This window comes from Falco biarmicus, chromosome 15 (assembly GCF_023638135.1).
Source record: "Falco biarmicus isolate bFalBia1 chromosome 15, bFalBia1.pri, whole genome shotgun sequence".
Lineage (NCBI taxonomy): Eukaryota > Metazoa > Chordata > Aves > Falconiformes > Falconidae > Falco > Falco biarmicus.
In genome coordinates this window covers 20,690,788-20,709,915 of record NC_079302.1, presented here as the reverse complement: position 1 = coordinate 20,709,915, position 19,128 = coordinate 20,690,788, and the positions used below count along the sequence as shown (strand labels likewise).

General features: G+C 36.8%; 1 long non-coding RNA gene across 1 annotated transcript in view; it reads left to right on the top strand.

The window, feature by feature from the left end:
* Positions 1-19,128, top strand: part of LOC130159250 (uncharacterized) — a 132,985-nt gene that overhangs the window by 48,818 nt on the left and 65,039 nt on the right. The window lies entirely within an intron of this gene.

Sequence of the window (19,128 nt, the reverse complement as noted above, 5' to 3'; positions counted from 1 at the left end):
TGCAGTAGAAAAGAACCCTGCAAAGTGGATGTATTGAGGGATTTTGAAAGAATAAATGAAAGTGGTTTTGCTACAGTTCATTTACTACATAAAACAAAAACCAATGATGGTATCTATTTAGAAAAATAATACAGAATGTGGAATATAGCTTTGTAACATGATTCTAAGAGTGCTAAAACCAAGTCACCACAAACAAAATGCTTGTTTAAGGGTTTGGGATAATATCCACGGCAAATCTTTACATTAGTTTTCACCTGACATGCAGATTAAACTGACAGAACTAGCTTACAAATCATATAAATGTATCCCAAACCAAACTTGGGTTAGGCTATCATCTTCAACTGTTTAGTTTTACTTTCTCTGTAGATGACCTCAAGTCATTTCCATATAATTTTTCAGATGCCAGCTGCTAGTATTGATAAAGCACTGACTCAAGTAATTTGGCCTCCTCTCTGCCAGCCATGCAGAAACTGAACCAGGGAGAGCATTAATTCTTATGGGTGCATTTTGCTTGAGGATTCCCTGAGGCCTCTTTCCGTGAGAGACGTAATCCCATCTGTCATGTTGCCTTTTGAGGAAACAGGAGGAAGAAATACGCATTCAGTTTTGTCACATGAAAAAATAACACTCCAAGTGTTATTACTGTGGCTCTGGATGTACGTAGGCCTCCCTGTTGGGGGAAGTGTATATAGTGCTGTGTGTTTTGTCAGGGTGTAACACTGTGGGAGGAGGTAGACTGCAAAATACACAAAAGAGGGTTGAAAAGTCCTGAAAAAACATTTACACAGCAAGAAAGAGAGGCAGAAAGAAAGAGGTGTACAATGGACAGGAAGAAGGCATAGACAAATGAGCATTATGAATACACTTAGGGGAAAACGAACAAAAGGGGACGACTTGATAACAAGATAGGAAATTACAAATGAATGGTAAAGAATATAAACATGAGGGGAAAGAGTTCTTACGCACCTGGAAGGCTGCACCTGGAAGCAAGCAGTGGTTGTAGAATCCTTACCAAAAAGAAAAAAAAAAAAGTGTAATGCAAAATTATCAACAAAAATTCATTATAGGTCAGGGCATAAAAGCCTTTTAGCCTTATGCTTTGCCATGTTTGCTATCCACCTTGACATAACATGTACAAAACCCATCCAAAAATGTGCTGCCTGTCATGTGTGATCTCCTGCTTTTGTTGAGAACCTGTTCCCATAGCAACATTGCTATCGCATTATAGCCTAGGTACACAAGTATAGCAAATTAAATTTACATTTGTATGTGTGCACATACTTCTTTTTGTCTGAATAAACAGGCACACATAGTGTGTGGGTATTTGGGTGGCATACTGTATGTACCTTTTGGAGCCCAGGACACTTGGTTGAGATCTCTTCTCATCCAGAAATAGAGGTGTACTATATCTTCATGAAGAAATACATTTAAATAATACCACACCCCCTGAAGCCAGAAGACCTAGAACTGTAGATTAATTTCATAATTAGCTGTATATTCTGAAATTTTCAAAACATATTTTTGAAGCAAATAAATATTCTGTGGAAGTAGGTTATGTATCACAAACCTGAAATTCTGCCCATTTTAAAGATTTTCATTTAACTCGTGTATATGTAAGTTACATCTTGAGTTACAAATGTTGTGATAACCCAGTTTCAGCTTTGTACAGTTCTACATATTGGACTGCTTTAGTGGAAAGCTACACTGTTCTGTGATCACACCTTGTAAACATTATAATTACACTTTTTTCCAAATAATCTAATCAGGGTTCCCTCTATGGTAGGTATAGAAACCATTATCATTTCACCTGGCTGAGAGAGTTACATTAGGTATTTTGAAAGGTAATTACAGTGACTGGGTTATGGAGCTAGAATTCTAATGAGAGGTTTTAGTGTTACTGAGAATGCAAAATGTGTTTAACAATTCCTTGTCCAAATACTAGGGTGCAAAAACAGCAAGTGAGAAAATAATAAAATAAAATACACAGTAAGCTTAGAGTGCAAAAATGAATTTCATACCAGCTCTCTTCCTTCAGGTATTGGTGGGAAATATCATGGTAGTATGCAGTAGTAGGAACTGTAGGATGCTGCAGCCATCTCATACTTGAATTCACTTGAATACAGTGCAGCTGTAGTTCCACATCTTCTTCCAGCTCTTTCAAAAAGCTGAGTGTTTTCATCTAAGTATCGCAGCTGACAGGAGCTAGGTCTCAGTTTTACCATGCAGAACAGAAGCTGTTTTTCAGCAGCTGCAGCAAAAACAGTGCATTATTTTCTCACAGGTGAATTTAGTGGAGTAATTAACTAATAATTATTGTGCCTTCTAGGTGATCTTATGTAACAGCTTTGGATGTGTTAAGTCCCATACTTCATACGGTACTTTGAAATATGTTGTGTATTACATTTGTAGAAGGATAGGGTAAAATTACAGAATCACAGAATGTGTGAATTTCTTCAGCCTTAAAGCTTTCTGCATCTGATCAGTGCTGAGTGTTACGATCGATAGCCATGATGCTAATACATATTTAGCAGATTAAGTGGCTCCCTGACTAGTACTCCTCTAACTCTTTTTCCCCATCATCAGTATCGTTTAAGGACCTGCACTGTCATAAAGAAAACTAGCAAGAATAAGAAACAACTGTCCTTTGCTTCGAGCTTTAGATGATGTGCTAACATTCTTTTGGTACGTACAGGCAATAGTAATAGATTGGTTTTATGTATCTGCTGAAGAGAAGACAACTTCTCTGTACTTTTGTAGCAGTTACAGTATAAGTTGGGTATAAGAATTTTTCTTTCATTGAAAGTAAACATTGTAACGGACTCTTAAAAGAACTGGTGCCTCTATTGATAGACACTTGTAAAAACCAAATTACATGAATAGCTGCTGCAGATAGTTTAGGTGTATGTGATGTAGCTTCATTTAGCTAGGGGAATGTAAATGTGTACAACACGTCACTTTTCTGGTTTTCTATTACTCTGATGTGTTTCCTGAAATGCAGTTTTAGGCTGTATCCAAGCACTATGTTTCAGTGCTAGCCATAATAGCTGCTGATATATTATTACTCTGTAATTAAGTGCTTTTCTTTGAAGATAGGGAGATAATAACTTTTTCATTAATTTCCTTTTTGTAGAAAGAGTTATTACTTGATCCAAGAGAATTATGTGGGGGTGGGTGTATATATAAATTCATTTTCTTTAGCTGTTGACAAAGAAAGAGAAAAAATGAGATGGAACATAGAGGAAGAGGGAACTGACTGATGTGTTGCAAAACCTTCTCAAGGTAATTTATCAACATTTGTAAAAAATATGTAATTGTCAAGTATGGTATGGGACTTCTTCCTTAACAGGTTATTTCCAAGTAGGAGGAATACAATGAACTTACTTTTAGATTCATAAATCCAACAGAACTTTAGTTATTGCACTTGGGTCACAAATCGAAATATTTGAGGAACTACTATGCTAAATGTTAGCATAGATTTTAAAAAAGTAATATAGAGTAAAAAGCATGTCTAGTTTGAATTCTGCTTCTGTCTAGTGCCTTGTTTAAATGAAAAAAGATATGGCTGGCAGATTTTATTGGTGTGATACAGGAAACAGTCAATGTGGGGAATTACTCTCATCTTACTAGAATCTTTTCTGATTGCCCTGGGCAGCCAATACTTAGGAGACTGTAAACCACCTGATATGAATAAACTGGCCATTTTTTTAAGTCATTCTAAGTCCAAGCACATCAGGAGCCTTATAATGATGATTAAAATACATATAAAGCAAATAGTGCTACTTAATATATAGTTAAAAGAACCTACCAGACACTGTGAGGTACTAAGTTACCTGCTGTTTGCCGTCTATGCGACATATCTTAGAGTGCAAGTGTCTCTTAACAAATGTGTACTAGTGGCTCAGAAAAAAAGGCTCAGGAGGTGTTTTCTTAACTTACCAGAGATGACTGACCAAATTTCCCTTTGTACCTGCATGAAGCAAAGGTATATTATTTTATTACATAAATTATTAGAAATAAATTACCCAGTCTTTTGAATAATTTCCTCAACCAATATAGAATCAACAAGTATATGTAAGTTGATTCTAGCAGTTCTTAAAGATATAGTTGTATGTCTGAGGCAACATTTCCATAGAATTCTCTTTATTTGCCCTGCACTAAGGGAGTCTATCCAGCTTTGATAGAAAAAAGTAAAACCAAAAAGCATGGATAATGCAGTATTGAGTATACCTTGTGGCTACACCTCAGCGTTTTCCAGTCCTCAGTTTCTAGGGACGTTAACATTTTAATCTGTACACATTTTTGAATGTAGCAACACTTGACTGATTAAAAACGTACCAAGGTTCTTAACCACAGCATATTGCAGTGGAAATCAGGCTTAGTAAGTAGTCTGCATGATGAATTCCTGGAACCAGGTAAAGTCTGCAGCATTAACTGAGAGATATTTTTTATTGCTTTTTTTTCTTTTATTCAAGTAGTGATGAAAATATAAAAGGTAGCGTATGTAATAATAATGTAGTAATAACTGATCCAAAGGTGCAGAACAGTATTTCTCATGCCAACTTTTTATGTAAACTTGCACAAATCACTTAACTCTCTACCCCTCCTTCACTTCGTCCAGCTGTGTATGATGATAATGCTACTTGAGTGTCTTATGACTGACTGCAAGTCAAAAATGAACAAACTGATGAAAACAAGTGGGGAGGGGGTCTCTGTTGACTCTAAAGGGAACAGGAGTTTGTGTACTATTATATAAATGCTAAATAGGCATCCAAATCTGATTATTTTCATTTACAATTTCCTACATGTGAAACTTGTAGCCTGCATCATCTACTTCTGTGTCTAGCTGCATTAAATACCTCTGAACTTGGGTTTAGTAAAGAGCAAGTTGCACAGATTCAGATCAGATAGGTTATCTTGAGATGTATACCTTGTATTGTATAACAATATTACCTTTCTAAAAGAAATTACATCCTACTGAATCCTAGAGAAGCATATTTAAGGCTTAGCAGGCTGTTTCTGCAGGGAGGTGCCTGCATCAAATCAGCCCTGAGCTGACAAGCATGTGTTGCTATAGCAATGGAGACTATTGACTGTTAGCGTGCTGCTCCAGCTATGTGAGAAATACAAGTTCTAAGATCTGTGATACACATTTTCATTTTTTAAAGCATGTGTCTTCTATACTTTTCCCTTAAAAATTTGATAGCAAGGAATCGTTTTTTTTTCTTTCTAATATTTTCATTGGTTGCAAGTTCACTATGGCAAGCTTCAAACTTGCCTACAGAGCATATTTATGAACAAAACTACTGAATAAAAGCAGCACAGTGTTTTACAGGTTGCAGGTTTATCGATGCTTCTATTAAACACTGGAAGCTTATATACTATTTAATGTACACTTTTAATAATACCTGACGTTAAAAGGCAGCAAAATTGGCTTTTATGTTAATGATGCTTGGTGTCAAAGGAAAACAAATATCATGCGTGTAAGCTGTGTTAACTGTCTATGTGCAGTGGCCTATTTCAAGTTAGATTATTTGTCCTTCACCATTTGCAGGTCATAAATAATTCTCTGCTAAATGACAAAATAGGACTTGAGTGTTTGTAAGACATGAAAATTACCATAGTGTAAATGAGACACACACTTTTTATTTTTTCACCCTGCCAGTGTTGCTGGACATATCTGGAAAGGCAGAGAGATTTGGACTCTAAACAATATCTGTTCCCTAAAAATTGATGTAAATGCTCTTTGAGCATTAGAATGCATTCTTTCTTAAACATTGTCCTTGAAGGTTTATGCTAAAGGGAAAAAATGGATGGCTTTATGGATAGCTTTTGGTGTCTGATTATCACAATCCCTTTTACATCCAACAGTCTGCTGCAAATTGGATTTTGGTGGACAGTATTGCTTCGTAGGCATTTCTGCAAGACAGATTTTCTTGATTCTGTGCAATGCTTGGCTCTTTGCAGTCTCAGAAATATATACTCCATTGTTCGCTCTGATAATAAGATTAAACGCTTGTTATTTTTGTCTTTCCTTGCTCTGTTCTTTTCCGATTTCATGACTACTCATTTCGCAAATGGTATAGAATTCTTTCATTGTATACGTATGAATCTCACCACACGCTTACTTCCCCACATGTGATCGTAGTACAAAGAGCACCCACAAATAAAACATCTGCCTGTGCGTGCCCCCGTGAAAGGCCCAAGAGTTCTCACCAGAGCTGTATTTGTATTAACTTCACTTCCCATCATAAATCTTTGACACGTGAGTTAAAGATCAATTTTCCACATGTGTTTTCAGGGATTGCTTTGTAAACCATCCAGTACAAAGGCCGTAATTAAATTAGTTGCCATGAGCTTGCTATCAAAGCTAATCCAGGACAACTGAAGTTTGTAAACAAGGGGGTTTTTGTTGAACATTAATGAAAAAATACGGTGATTAAATGCGGAACTTTGGAGCAATTGCCACAGGTTTTATATTGCTGTAGTGTAAAGCAGATGGTATACAGTAATTTCATTGTCTGAGAAGATAATTTTTGATGTGGGCTTACACTTAAGATACACAATGACTAAAGACAGCATTACTCCCCCCCCCCCACCAGATTAACTATACTGTGCAATTACTATAGAAATTAATGATTTTCTAGATTTCCTTTAGAGCATTCTTTTAACAATTTTTATGCAAAAATAATATATTCTTATATCTCAGAGGGCTTTACCACAGTGCACTAATAATGACTAAAAATACTGCGGTATCTCTTAGTGACAGAAATTTGCTTTCATACTACAAAATTATAATTTAATTGAAGAAATTATTTTAAAATTACATTTTCTGCTTTCAATGTATAAACTACTAATTTGGATATTTCTGTGGCTTTGTAAATAAAAGAAAGTTTCCTTTCTGATTTAAAATGTTCATAAATATTTTTTGTCTCAGAATTTGGCAGTGTCTCAGAATCAGGCACTCCAGAGTATTTGCTTAATAGACAAGTTAACTGCATGGTGTGGAGAACTGACATCTTCCAGATGCAAAAATTCTTGTAGGAACCTCTTTTAATTAATTAAACATTATTTTTTTCTTTTACCTAGTATTGGTATATAATGCTATTCCTTAGGAGTACAATTTTTCTGAAGGTAAGCCTAGCCTGTATCTGATAAATTTTATGTAGTGTTTTGAATTTGAGTTCAGAGAGAGATCCAGGTGTTTTTCGCTCAAGTCACTCTCAGATGCTTTACTAGTCATTTTTTATCTTTTGGGACTTTGCTGAGGGTGGCAGGAGGAGCAGGTTGAATTTTTTTCAGAACAAATTATTTTTTATCTTAACATGAAGAGAAGATTTTGATCATCAGTCAGCCTTAGGAGTTCTATGTTAACTTTTAGAGTAAATTAGAACATTCTTAAAAGTGAGCATGTTCACCGTAACAGTGAAAAAAATATGATATATAGTTTTCCTGTCTTAGTGTCAACTGAAGAAGATAATAGAAAATACTTAAATATGGAAAACAATTTGTAAAGCAAAGTAGCAAGCATCAGTCTTTGTAAATACATTCTTATCTGTACGTTCAACCTGTCTTAATCATTGCATTAGCTATGCCAAATCATCTTCTAGCTGGCAGTTGCATGAGGAAAAATTAGGCAGTCTGAAAAGGAATACCTTGGTTTCCATGGAGCTGCTCTAGTCTTTATGGACATGTTGGTAGGTTAGAATCGTACTGTAGGTAGAAAAAGCAGCTCTGAAATAAGTGGGGAGCAGAAGTGTTGTGTAAAACGATTGAACAATACCTGATATTTAGTATTAGGCACATCACAGGCAAATACTTCTACAAGAATCAAGTTACTGTCAGATCACTTTTGTCAGGTAGATAAATATTTCTTTCTTCTTAACCTCTCTGGATTTTATTTGTGAAGAGTCAAAGACATTGTATATTATTAGCAACATAGAAATAAAACATCAGGAACTCCTCAGCTGTCATGTTCTATTTTGTAGTTTTGTGGTCAGTTGGTGCTATATTGTGCCCCATTATTTCTGAGCTGCCATCAGGTGCAGGGTAAGAAAGTTTCCATCAGCTCATGGGCTCATATACCTGATTCTAACAATTCTGAATGAAAGAACAGGAATAGAATACCTTAATCTAGGCTCCTCTTGGGCTAAGTATCTTAGTGAGTGATTTTTCTATTAAAGACACCACCTTTCCCCCAAAATCCCAACTGACAAAAAATACTGTCAAGCTCAGTAACAACACAATTGATGGACAATTTGATTTTTAAAAAAAAGTAAAGAAAGAAACAAACTTTTCTGTAATAGAGAATCACCATTTTTATAGTGGAGTATGAAAATTAGCAGTATTCCCGTTAGCTTTGCAGATTTCAAGATGCCAGTTCTTGGTGGTCAATGTTCTTTGTCAAAAGGCAACTGTGTCTGACTGGACATCCAAATCAATTGACCACTTCGGCCAACATACATGCACCTAACTATTTGAGCTAATTGAGCCTCCCCCCATAAATCTAATTATAAATATAAACAATATCATCAAGGGGTTATTAAGACCTTAATTACTAGTTTTGGAAACATCTATAATGAAACCTTGCCATTCTAGAAGTGCAATCTAAATCCACAAGGTAATTTTAAAGCATCACCTAATAAGTCTCTGGAATTAATTAGTCCTTTCAGGCAGAAGTTTTGCCAGAAATAGAGAATTCAGTAACAAATTGTAATACGTGCTTTCTACTATACTTGGCCTGTAATTTCAGTGACCAGAACTGACCGTAAAGCTAATGAGACTTCTAAACGTAGTCAGCTCAGATTTGAATTTTGTGTAGAAGGAGAAAAGCATAAACACAGAAATTCAGAATCGATTGTGACTGCTTAAAAACGCAGTCATTGGTCACAGGTATAAACACAGTCTGTCCAAACAGCAAGCCTTGGTGCTTTTGTTGCTCTAGAATCATGCAGACAGACAGCTATCTTCCCTTCTATAGCTGTGCAGTGTTCGGATTAAAACACTGCTATTTTCTTAGGATAACTTTTTAGCAGTAAAAAATTCACTTGCCAGCTCTTGGGTAGTTCTAACGCCTGTATGAACTAAGAAGCAAAGTTGCATTTCTTGCCTTGTCCACTGAAAGCTTATATTACAATATGTGACTCGTAAATTACATTACAAATTAATATGAGTAGTAATTAGTTGGAACAATTACGCAAAAGTGGCTGCAATAATGCTGCTTGTACAAAGCAATCTTACATTAGGGAAGATGACAATTTGTTACTGCTGTTCTAAGAGAGAAGTGTGATTTTCAAAGCTCCGCCCCACATTCATAGGAAGAACTCCCTGATATGATCTAAGTCATTGTTGCCACCTCAAGACTCGCCCTTGCTATAGTGCTTATTTCAACCCTCTTCATCAGAGCTAGAGGTTTTCCACCTTGCGTTGTTACAGCTCTTTTTAACACAGGAAAAGCCATGTCCATTTTTCCACCTTTAGTTTTATTTTCTGCATTGACCCTTCTCATTTTTGCTTGTCTTTCAACTATAAGCCCTTCATATTCTCTCCCATTTTATGTAATCTGTAGCACAACAGTACTTGTTGGTCTGCCATAAAATATGAATGTCTTTAAATTCAACTGTAGCAGAATTGTACATCTTTGTGATTCCTGTATAGTAACTGACAACTACAAGCTAGGTTTGGAACTTGCTTTGGGAGCTGGTTCATCGTCTTTCAGTAAAATTTTGCTTATTAAATTTAAAGAGAAGAGGAAGTGGGAGTAAAGACAGGTTTGCATCAAGAATGTGGCACTTCTATTCAGCCTTGAAATAACCCTGTGAAGTAAGAGTGCTTAGGAAGTAAAAAGTGGAACAAGTAATTGAATACAGAAATAAAGAGCAAGGAAAATTTTTCAAGTGATTCAGTACCTTCCTCTGTTCTGAAGTTTGCCCACCCACTCCTACATACCACCTCCTGTGGTGCAGGACATTTTAATGCAATGTGGGAGGTTAGCATACAAAGTCCTACTGACTGCATTTGTGCATAGCTTCCCACACACCTTTTGAAGTAGGGTCCGTTATTTAGAAAAATTAACAAGTTTTATAGCTATATCCCAAACTACAAATGCGGTGGGTTGAAAATTACCTGTTACCTCCATTTTGAATTACTTGGTGTTGCATAATTTTTAACTTTGTTACTGAGAGAAGTTTGTGCACCTACCACAAGCAGTCAGTAACATGGAGAAGGGTGGTATTGTGCTGAGGACTGGAAAGCCACATGCTGCATCTTGAAACAGGTACCTTGCAAAGGATGCTGCCCAGTGAAGTTAAACACGCTCTGATGCTGATTCACTGCTTGCATTGATGACACACAGAGCTTAAGGGAAAACAGTGATTTCTTTGTAACTGCTTCATAACAGTGATACAGTAAAGATGACATAAGTCAACACCAAAGAGGTAATTAACAGCTTATCAGTAAAACTTAGTGACAAGTCTCATCAGCTTTCAAGGACATGCATGCTTTTGACTGTTTCAGTCAGTTTTCTGCCTTACAGGAAGCTAACATACTCTGCTCTTTGCTGAACCAGCCAGAGCTTTCCAGTCTGTTTTGCTTTAATAGGTTCCTGGTTCACAACTGGAGCTCAAGACTGTTACATTAAAGCAGATGGAATGTAAGGTCAGGTCTAAACCCTACGCTTTTATTATTTATCACAGCTTGACTAATTTCATCAGATAAAATATGGCATTTCCTGTTTTCAACCTGCCACTTCACTGTAAAAGAGTATTTTATGGGTCATGTGTTTGTATATTTCTGAGAAGTCAATCTGAGCCAGCCCATACCTTCTACTGATTAGTGAAGCCAGACAAATCACTTTAATTTCTTAATTTACTAATTAGAGTACAAGAAATAGAAACAAACAACAAATGGTAGCAAATTAAATTTTCTTCTATTGGTCTGAAACATTCAGGAAAAATAGACTGAACATACATTTAGCATTTACAAAAACATTTCTGAAAGGAATAAACCTATAGTATCTTACTCAATTCCATTAATGTAACTTGCTTAAGGGCCTGATGCTAAATACTTATTCCCAAGAGCAGCCCCACATTAAGTCTTTTTCAGACTTTTTCCAATAGATCAAGGCTTTGATCCCAAATTCTGGCTGCTTCATTGCACAGGAATATTGTTATGTTAAACCTTAAGAAGTATTACAAAAACTGTATCTTGCTGAAAAACTAAATACATTTGTGATCTACCTCAGAAGGACTGGGGGTGGAGTGTCTTGGCAACGGTATTCTTGTGCACCTCACTGTTCTGTGCTTTTGAAAAAAACCAAACATGTTGCTACTACTTTGTCATACTTGGACATGTGTCTGACAGGTGTCGTTACCACCTTGAAAAAACAGAATAATTTTATGGATTAACAAAACTTGGGAATTTTTTTTTTTAGAAATAGATTAGGTAAAACTATCTCCAACTTTTACTATGGGTCAAATTTCCTCACCTAACCTCTATGGGATTTAATCTCAAAACATACACATTTTGCAAGTTGAATCCTTGTAGATTACTAATAAACATATGAAGTACAGGTGATAAAACTTGTCTTTTATTCTATTGTTAAGCTGCAACAGAGAAAACTCCTCTAAATTAGGAGGTAATCCTTTTTTAGAGATGTATACTACTGTCATGTATGTTTATGCCCTTGTCTCAGATGTGGTCATACATCAGCGATCATCCTCAGAAAGTTAATAATAAAGACAGCTGAACAAGGAATATAACATGATGACCTTGGATTTGTCGCACAGGCTGGTCTGAACTGGGAGATGAAATAAACTGTGGTCTGTGCTCTTAAAATGGAAGATATTAAAAAATTGGCAAAATACACTGAGGCATGTGGCCCTTAGGTGAGTCTCAACTCCTCAGCTAGGAATGTGAGACATCTTCAGAGCTGAAACCTAGAGACTAGAGCTAGGCAAATTAGCCACCATGAATACTAAAGGTCTCTGGAATGTGGAAGTCACACACAGTTCAGCGCCTTGTATTAAAATTAGTTTTAGCTAGGTGGAGATAGCAAACATTATACCTCATTAAGTTTCTCTTTCTCCACATGTAAATCCAGATTCTTTGGTGCTTCTCACAGGAAAGATGCTCTTAAGATACACAGTCTATACAAGTATCTTGTGCAGATATTTGATAACTTCAGGATTCCCAGACAGCTGCAGTCTTTACTGTTCAGCAGTCCAAGATCAGCCACTGCTGGCCAAGGCTTTCTAGGCAAGAACCCAGGGAGCTTTAAATTAGCACTTGCTAAGCAGATTTTGATGGAGGATAGTCAAATACCAGTAATGCAGTCCAGCTAGCTACTTGTTTTTAACTCATCTCCTCCAGAGTCAGATTTTTCCTTCTGCTTTGATGAAATAGATTTTAACAACAAACACAAATACATCATAGCCTGACAGACATCATTCTACCAACCTAGCCTCCCACTTCCTCCTGCTGCCTTTCTGACATTTCAGTTATTTCTTTTCTGATTTCTTGACACCCTTAAGCTCTGAGCTAAATTCTGTCTTTGTATTGGCATGCCTGCTAGGAAAACATGGGTTTCTTAAAATTTCATTTGCCATTATTGAAGCATTTGGTCTCTCTCCAAAAAGAAACTGTGCATAACATTTCATTGTTATCGATTTGCTTCTGTCTGTGTGGAAGATTTTCATGTAGCATTTGGCTTTGAAAGGTTTATTTGAGCTTAAGGTGCTGAAATTTTGCTAACTATTTGAGCAGGGGAAAAAAGCTTGGGCTCAGTGACAACAGCTGGGTCAGAAAGGCTTGAATCAAAGGCAGGAAGATGAGTGTTTGGGTCACTAGATTAGGAGCCAAAACTAGACTGAGAGATTTTTAATGGAATGTTTTCTGTTTATGTCCTATATTTTATCATATTTTAGTTTTTTTCTTTGTGGTATCATAGTCTGGCATAGAAGTGCAAATAGACATAATAGAAATGCAGAAAATGTGAAGTGACATATACTGCAATATTTACCAGTGGACGAAAAATCAAGGATGCATTATCTTCACATGGGATTAACTGCTTTGAAATTTAGAGTTAGTTCAGCAAGATAAATTTACTAACAAGGAATGTGTTATGCAAAAAATATGTTCATTTACACGCTACATTTTTCTCAAGTACTCTTTCTTCTATCAGTGTAACATGCCTGCATTGCCCTTGCTCATTAGTGAATGATTGTTCTGTAGACTGAAGGTGGTTTTAATGACAAAAGCACTAGCTTTGGAGTTAGAGGTACACAATTAGATACTGCCTAAGGGAATGTGAACAAGTTACCTGTGTTTGTCTCAAACAGGGACAACAGTACTGCCTTCATCTACAAATACGGCAAGAGCTCAAGACTGAAGCAGGTACAACAGAAGCAAGGATTTCACATATGTACCAGTTTATTACATTCTTTATCATTTTACCCTCACTAAAACTTCTTTTAACACTCCACTACACAATTTTACCTTCTAAAGATCCTTCCAAACACCTGAACTCTGTAAAGCAGGGTGACTAATCCATGTTTTGCAACCTACAGGTACACGTTTCAGTTTGGTCTGGGAAAATATTCCCCAGCCATGTTGATAGGCAGGGATCCCTTATTACTGCCCCTTGCCAGCCTTGTCTCCCAGATCTGTTTTGAGATTCCACCGTCATCTTTAATCTGCTCTGGTCATGGTAGTTTAAGTATTTATTGACATTTCCTATATTCTATCTTGCCTTTTTTTATTCAGATACAAAGAATCTGCTAACACAGTTAAAATAACAGTAGTGTTCCTGGCTCATCTTAAACTGCTTAGACCAATACTAGAATCCTTTGACTACCTCAGACAAAGCAGTTTCAAAAATAATAATAGTGCTGAAAATACTTAGCCTGTAGGCACAGTAGTTTCATACAGCTGAATGTACCATCTGGCTTGGTGACTGTAGATACTTACACTTTACTAAGTAAGGTAACATTTTTAGTTACACGTGCAATTGCAGATTGGTCAATAATTCTGCCTTCCCAGGAAGGTTACTAGGTGTGAGTCAGTGGTTACAAGCAAATGGAAAACTTTGAAGTACAAGATTCATCCATTGTTCAGCAGTGCACTAAGAAAACAGACCGAGAAGCATTTACAGCATTTTTTTAAAGGCATGATCAGTTTTGTACATCATAGCACCATACACTGAGTATATTTATACATCCATTCGATGTAGCTGTTAGAGAAGAGTGTGTCCAAGTGACAGGTTACAGACCTGTAAAATTCAGCAGTGTAGATCCATGCTTCATTGTTGGTGCATAGCCATAACACTTAATACTCAAAATTCTGACAGCAATGTCCAATTTATGCTTTACTCTGAGCAGGTAGAGGGGAGTGGATATATAATTCATGCCTCAAATTCTTATACTCAGTTTGAATCAAGCTGAAGTTTCTTGCTTTTTGTGTCAGAACGAACAATTTTTGCTTTACTGTTTAAAGTTCCTCCAAAAACAGAATCTCTATATGGACCATTGCTTCAGGACAGGAAACATTTTGTGGATATCAAACTTAGGTCTTCGTTTCCCAGTAATCCTGGATTTCTCAGGTGCAGTTAACACAGATGCCATTCAACATTACCAAACAAACCTCTAACTTAGATACTACTGCCATCTACTGCATTTTTTAATATAAATCAGAAAAGTATGCATCAACTCACACCATAAAAGTCACGGTTCTTGTCAGGTTTATGAGGATCCTTCATGTCGTCATTCAACCAGCCCACCTGTACAGCAAAACTATAAAATAAAAAGTATTCAAAGTTTTGGAGAAGAAAAATCACAATGTGTCTGAACCAGGAAAACCAAAATACCCAAGTATTTGTGTAGTTGTATTCATTAAGTCTCCCATAATTAAAAGCACCTTCCAATCAGTTCTAGCTGCTCAAATACAAGTTGGAAAAAACCCCAAACCCTATAGATGTGAAACACAGCCAAGATTAATGCCTTCAGATTATCTGAGGTTCATAACTCTCTAATGCTACCGATTCATGACACAATGTCTACCAGTACAAAAGATGTAAGTCTACACTAACGTATTTCTCTCCCAGGAACTGAGGTTTTTGTGTTATTGAATGTGGCTCATATCCAGGATTTGTCTTGGAATAAATGACAGTAGAACAAACCAGCTGTTAAGTCTTTTAATTCAGTTCCCCAGGAACTGATGTTTTGTTTCAGTATATGAATGAGATTTCTGCAGGGCATGAGGCACTTTAGACTTAGCTTAGTTCCTCCAATATTTATAAAGCATTCTGCACACTCCTACATCACTCCTTTCTAATGGAGAATGGGCAGGTTGAAGTAGAAAGACAGTGCCTCATATTTGTCATTAAAATATATAGGATTAAAGTCAGGTAAATAACTTTCCTTGATGCTATCCTGCTAGGGAATGTTTTTCTTCTACCTTCGCTTTCACTGTCACGACTAAACCTTGCCATTCCTTGCCACGACTTTGCACTGGAGTATTTGTTGGGACGCTCCTCCCTCTGGTGGGGACTTGATTAGTTGTGCTGCAAAGCCAGAGCCAAAGTCTGCATGAAACAGTTCCATTCATCTTTTTATAAAGTCGTTTACAATCCTATGGCTGTTTCCCAGAAGTGAAGTAAATACCGATTTTGATAACAAAAAGAGTCCTGCCGCACAGAATTTTAACCCAAGCAGCACTGTATCCCAGGAGGGAAGCTATGATTTTAGATACTGTTGCCAATGTTTAAATTCCAGACTTCCCAAGTATTTCCAGACAAAGCAGATGTAAGCTTTCTAAAAATTTCCATGTGAAATTGATGAAGCAGTTACAGCCTCGAGGTCATGACATCACTGGGTATGATAATTCTTCCTTATCAAAAAACCATTATCTTTCTAAGCCCTCATGTTTAAAACAGAAGATTTAAGTGAACACACACAAAAAGCTCAAAAGCTATCGACCACTGAGAATATCCCATTTTCTTTTGTTACAAATTCATAATTGGTAAGCAAGCTTTACAATTGCATGAAGCTGGGGGAAGAATGGTAGATCAGCGTGATTTTTCAGTGGTTAAGACCGAGTATACTAGCACATTCTAAAGCATTGTACAAACATTGACCAAATTTAAGTAGCCCTGGAATTAACAGGAAAAGTAAAACTGATGGTCAAGTTCTGCTCAAGGCAATGCAGTAAATTACCAGGCAGACAGGATTACAACTGCTTTGAAAATTACTAGACGTAACATCTTACACTTTCTCCCCCCAGGCTTTGATTACAGATAGAAATCAAGGATTACTTTGATTTGGCTTTACTGTTCAAAACAGTTAATTTTTGTCTTGGATAGCTATCGGATTCATGCCTTCAGAGGGTACAGCTGACCTTTGATGTTTACCACTTCTGAGTGGATAAAACCTGTTTGCCTGGAAAGTTTGTATCTTTGGACCTCCAGTGCATTAGTTACCTCCATATTCATGTTTGACGAAGAGTAGCTTGCTGTCAAGGTATTAATCAAGGCAGAATAAGAAATGGAAGTAGCCAAGCATTAAAAAATAATAATAATAAAATAAATATCTCTTAGGCACAATCACATTGGCTCAACCGTATTAGTTGCATCGCAGGAGTGGGCAGTTCAATAGTGGTTGTGAAGCCTGGGTGAGAAAGTGACTGGCTTTAACACTTTCTCCACTGAGGCAGCCAGTCTTTGGTACATGTGAGAGGAATGATGTTGAAGTGTAATGGGTAGGAAAACTAACTAATTTTTGGTTCTTTTATCAACACATACCAAAAGACATTCGAGATGTGGTCAGATATTGTTAAGGGATGATGGGGGCAGGGTGGGGCATGTTTTATGGTTTTGGGTTTTCTTGTTTGGCTTGCTTTTTTAAATTCAGTTGTCAAACACTAGCAAAATCATCCAGTGTTTTTCACTACTAGTAAGGCTCAATGCTGTACACACAAATGCAAACTAGCTCTGTCAGATGGCCTTGTTTTGTAAAAGCCTAGATTTCCAAGTTGTTCGAGTTACAGTAGTCAAACTCCGGCTGATATATAGTGTGTAACATCCGACTTCCTCACATGCATTAATTCCATCAAAACTAATAGTCATTGCATAAGTTGGGCTGTTGAAGAATCATCAGTAAAACAGTTTCTAGTTTGGATTGCTTTGTCAAAGGCATAAAGATGTATTTCCTATTTGCATTTTTAATCTACTGAACTGACTCAAGTTTTCAAATGTCATTAGGGACTTCATGTTACTGCTGTTCATCTAATTTTAGCTTACTGTACTTTTCCAATTTATGTAACACAAGTACAAAGGTTCATTAGTTCACCAGCTACTTTGTAACAACTTACAAAGCTACAGAAGTATTTTATTTATAATTTGGCTTTTCAGTATCCTAATATTTAAAATTATCTGCCGCTTTCCAGATTTTCAGCAGTACCTCTTTAACAGCCCTGCTAACATGCTATACAGTCAAAACCTAAATTAAAGAATTTGCTCCGCTATACAGAGGTCATTATAGAAGTAACAGATTATTGTCTATGATTGTTAGCTGAGAGTGACAGTGAGACACATCAAGCACCTTTAAGTGCTGTATATACATACATACATATATATACACCAGAACATGCAAGCAGTACTGGTATATATAACTGAATAGAACCTGCAAAAGTGCTGGAAGTATGAATATGATACTACTATTGCTTCCAAATCTGCTGAGGTGGGGAGAGTAACTCAAGCTATTTGAGAGCTAATCCCTAAAACCTGGAAGTACCTTCCTAAGCAATTTCACACAAAATTAGTGATCACCTGTTACACAAGAAGGAAAAAGAGTTCAGGTTTGGGACATTCTGCTCGGATGCTGCACTTTTTAGAACAAAAAGCTGGCAAGCAGCATCAATATAGACAAACATAAGATCAATGTTCAGAGTAAAACACTGCATATTCTTTTCTTGAATTTCCTGGGCTCATGATACGTTCTGCTTTTGCCTGAAGAATGCCAATTTGGGAACTAAACATTCCACTTAACTCTCATTTGTTGATCTGAATAACCACAAAATAAATTAGTCTTCAAACAGTCTATTAAGCTAGAACTTTGGAGGAAAACTATTTCAAGCAAAAGAGAAAGTCAACATAATTTCTAAAAACTATAATTCCATCATGAAAGCAAGCACTTAAGATAGCACAGCAAAACAGCATCAGGCAATATGCAGCTATAACTTTGTTATATGTCGTATGTATGTTGTAACCCGCACTAGTGCCAGTGTTACGTCAACATTCTAGCATTACACAGGTCATCAGCCTTTCACATGGCTTAGCATCGCTCTAGCCAGGCCTCATTATCATTCTGTCCCCCCTTCCCTGTGCTCTCAGCCTTCCTAGATTCATCTGAGAACTGGCCCAGTGCTTCAGTGCAGGACTTCCCCAGGTTTAATAGGGAGCTGGAGGAAGGCCAAATTCCCCTTTCTCCTGCAGTCACATGGGGTCAATGAACCTTGAGGAGGGCATGAACAAGTACTGTACTGGGACAAGATGTGTGATTAACAGGGATCTAAGGCACAGAGAGGAGTAACAATCACTAACACATCTTGTATCACAGTCTTTATCGTATCAAAAAAGCCCCCACAAGGCAAGTTTCAGCCTCATCATTTTTTTTTTTTTTTTTCCTCTTTCTCAGGAGTTATAAGGAACTATTTGTACTATAGGTCAAGTGAAGCATCCAGGCCAGCCACCAGAGGCTGTTTGCCCAACAGGCTTTTAGATTGCTTTGATAAAGGAGATGGTGCATTGTGGCTCTGAAGAGACTTTAATGGTAGACAATGATTCTGTAGGGCAAAACTCTGGAAACTATTTTAATTGCAAAAAGATTGTTTCATACAGCCACAAAACTATGGCCAACATGCATGGGTTTGTGGATGAGTTTGGAAACTAACAGTATAAAGATGACTGCGTTTAGGACACTTTAGGATTGAGGGACTAATTTTGAAATGATTACCTGAACAGAAGTGTGAGGCATCCCAAGAACTTTTTTTTTCTCCATATAAGAGGAGCAAGAAAAAAAGCAAACAAAAGATATTGATTAATCTCAGTCCCACATCTCCATAAAATCAAGAACAATTAAC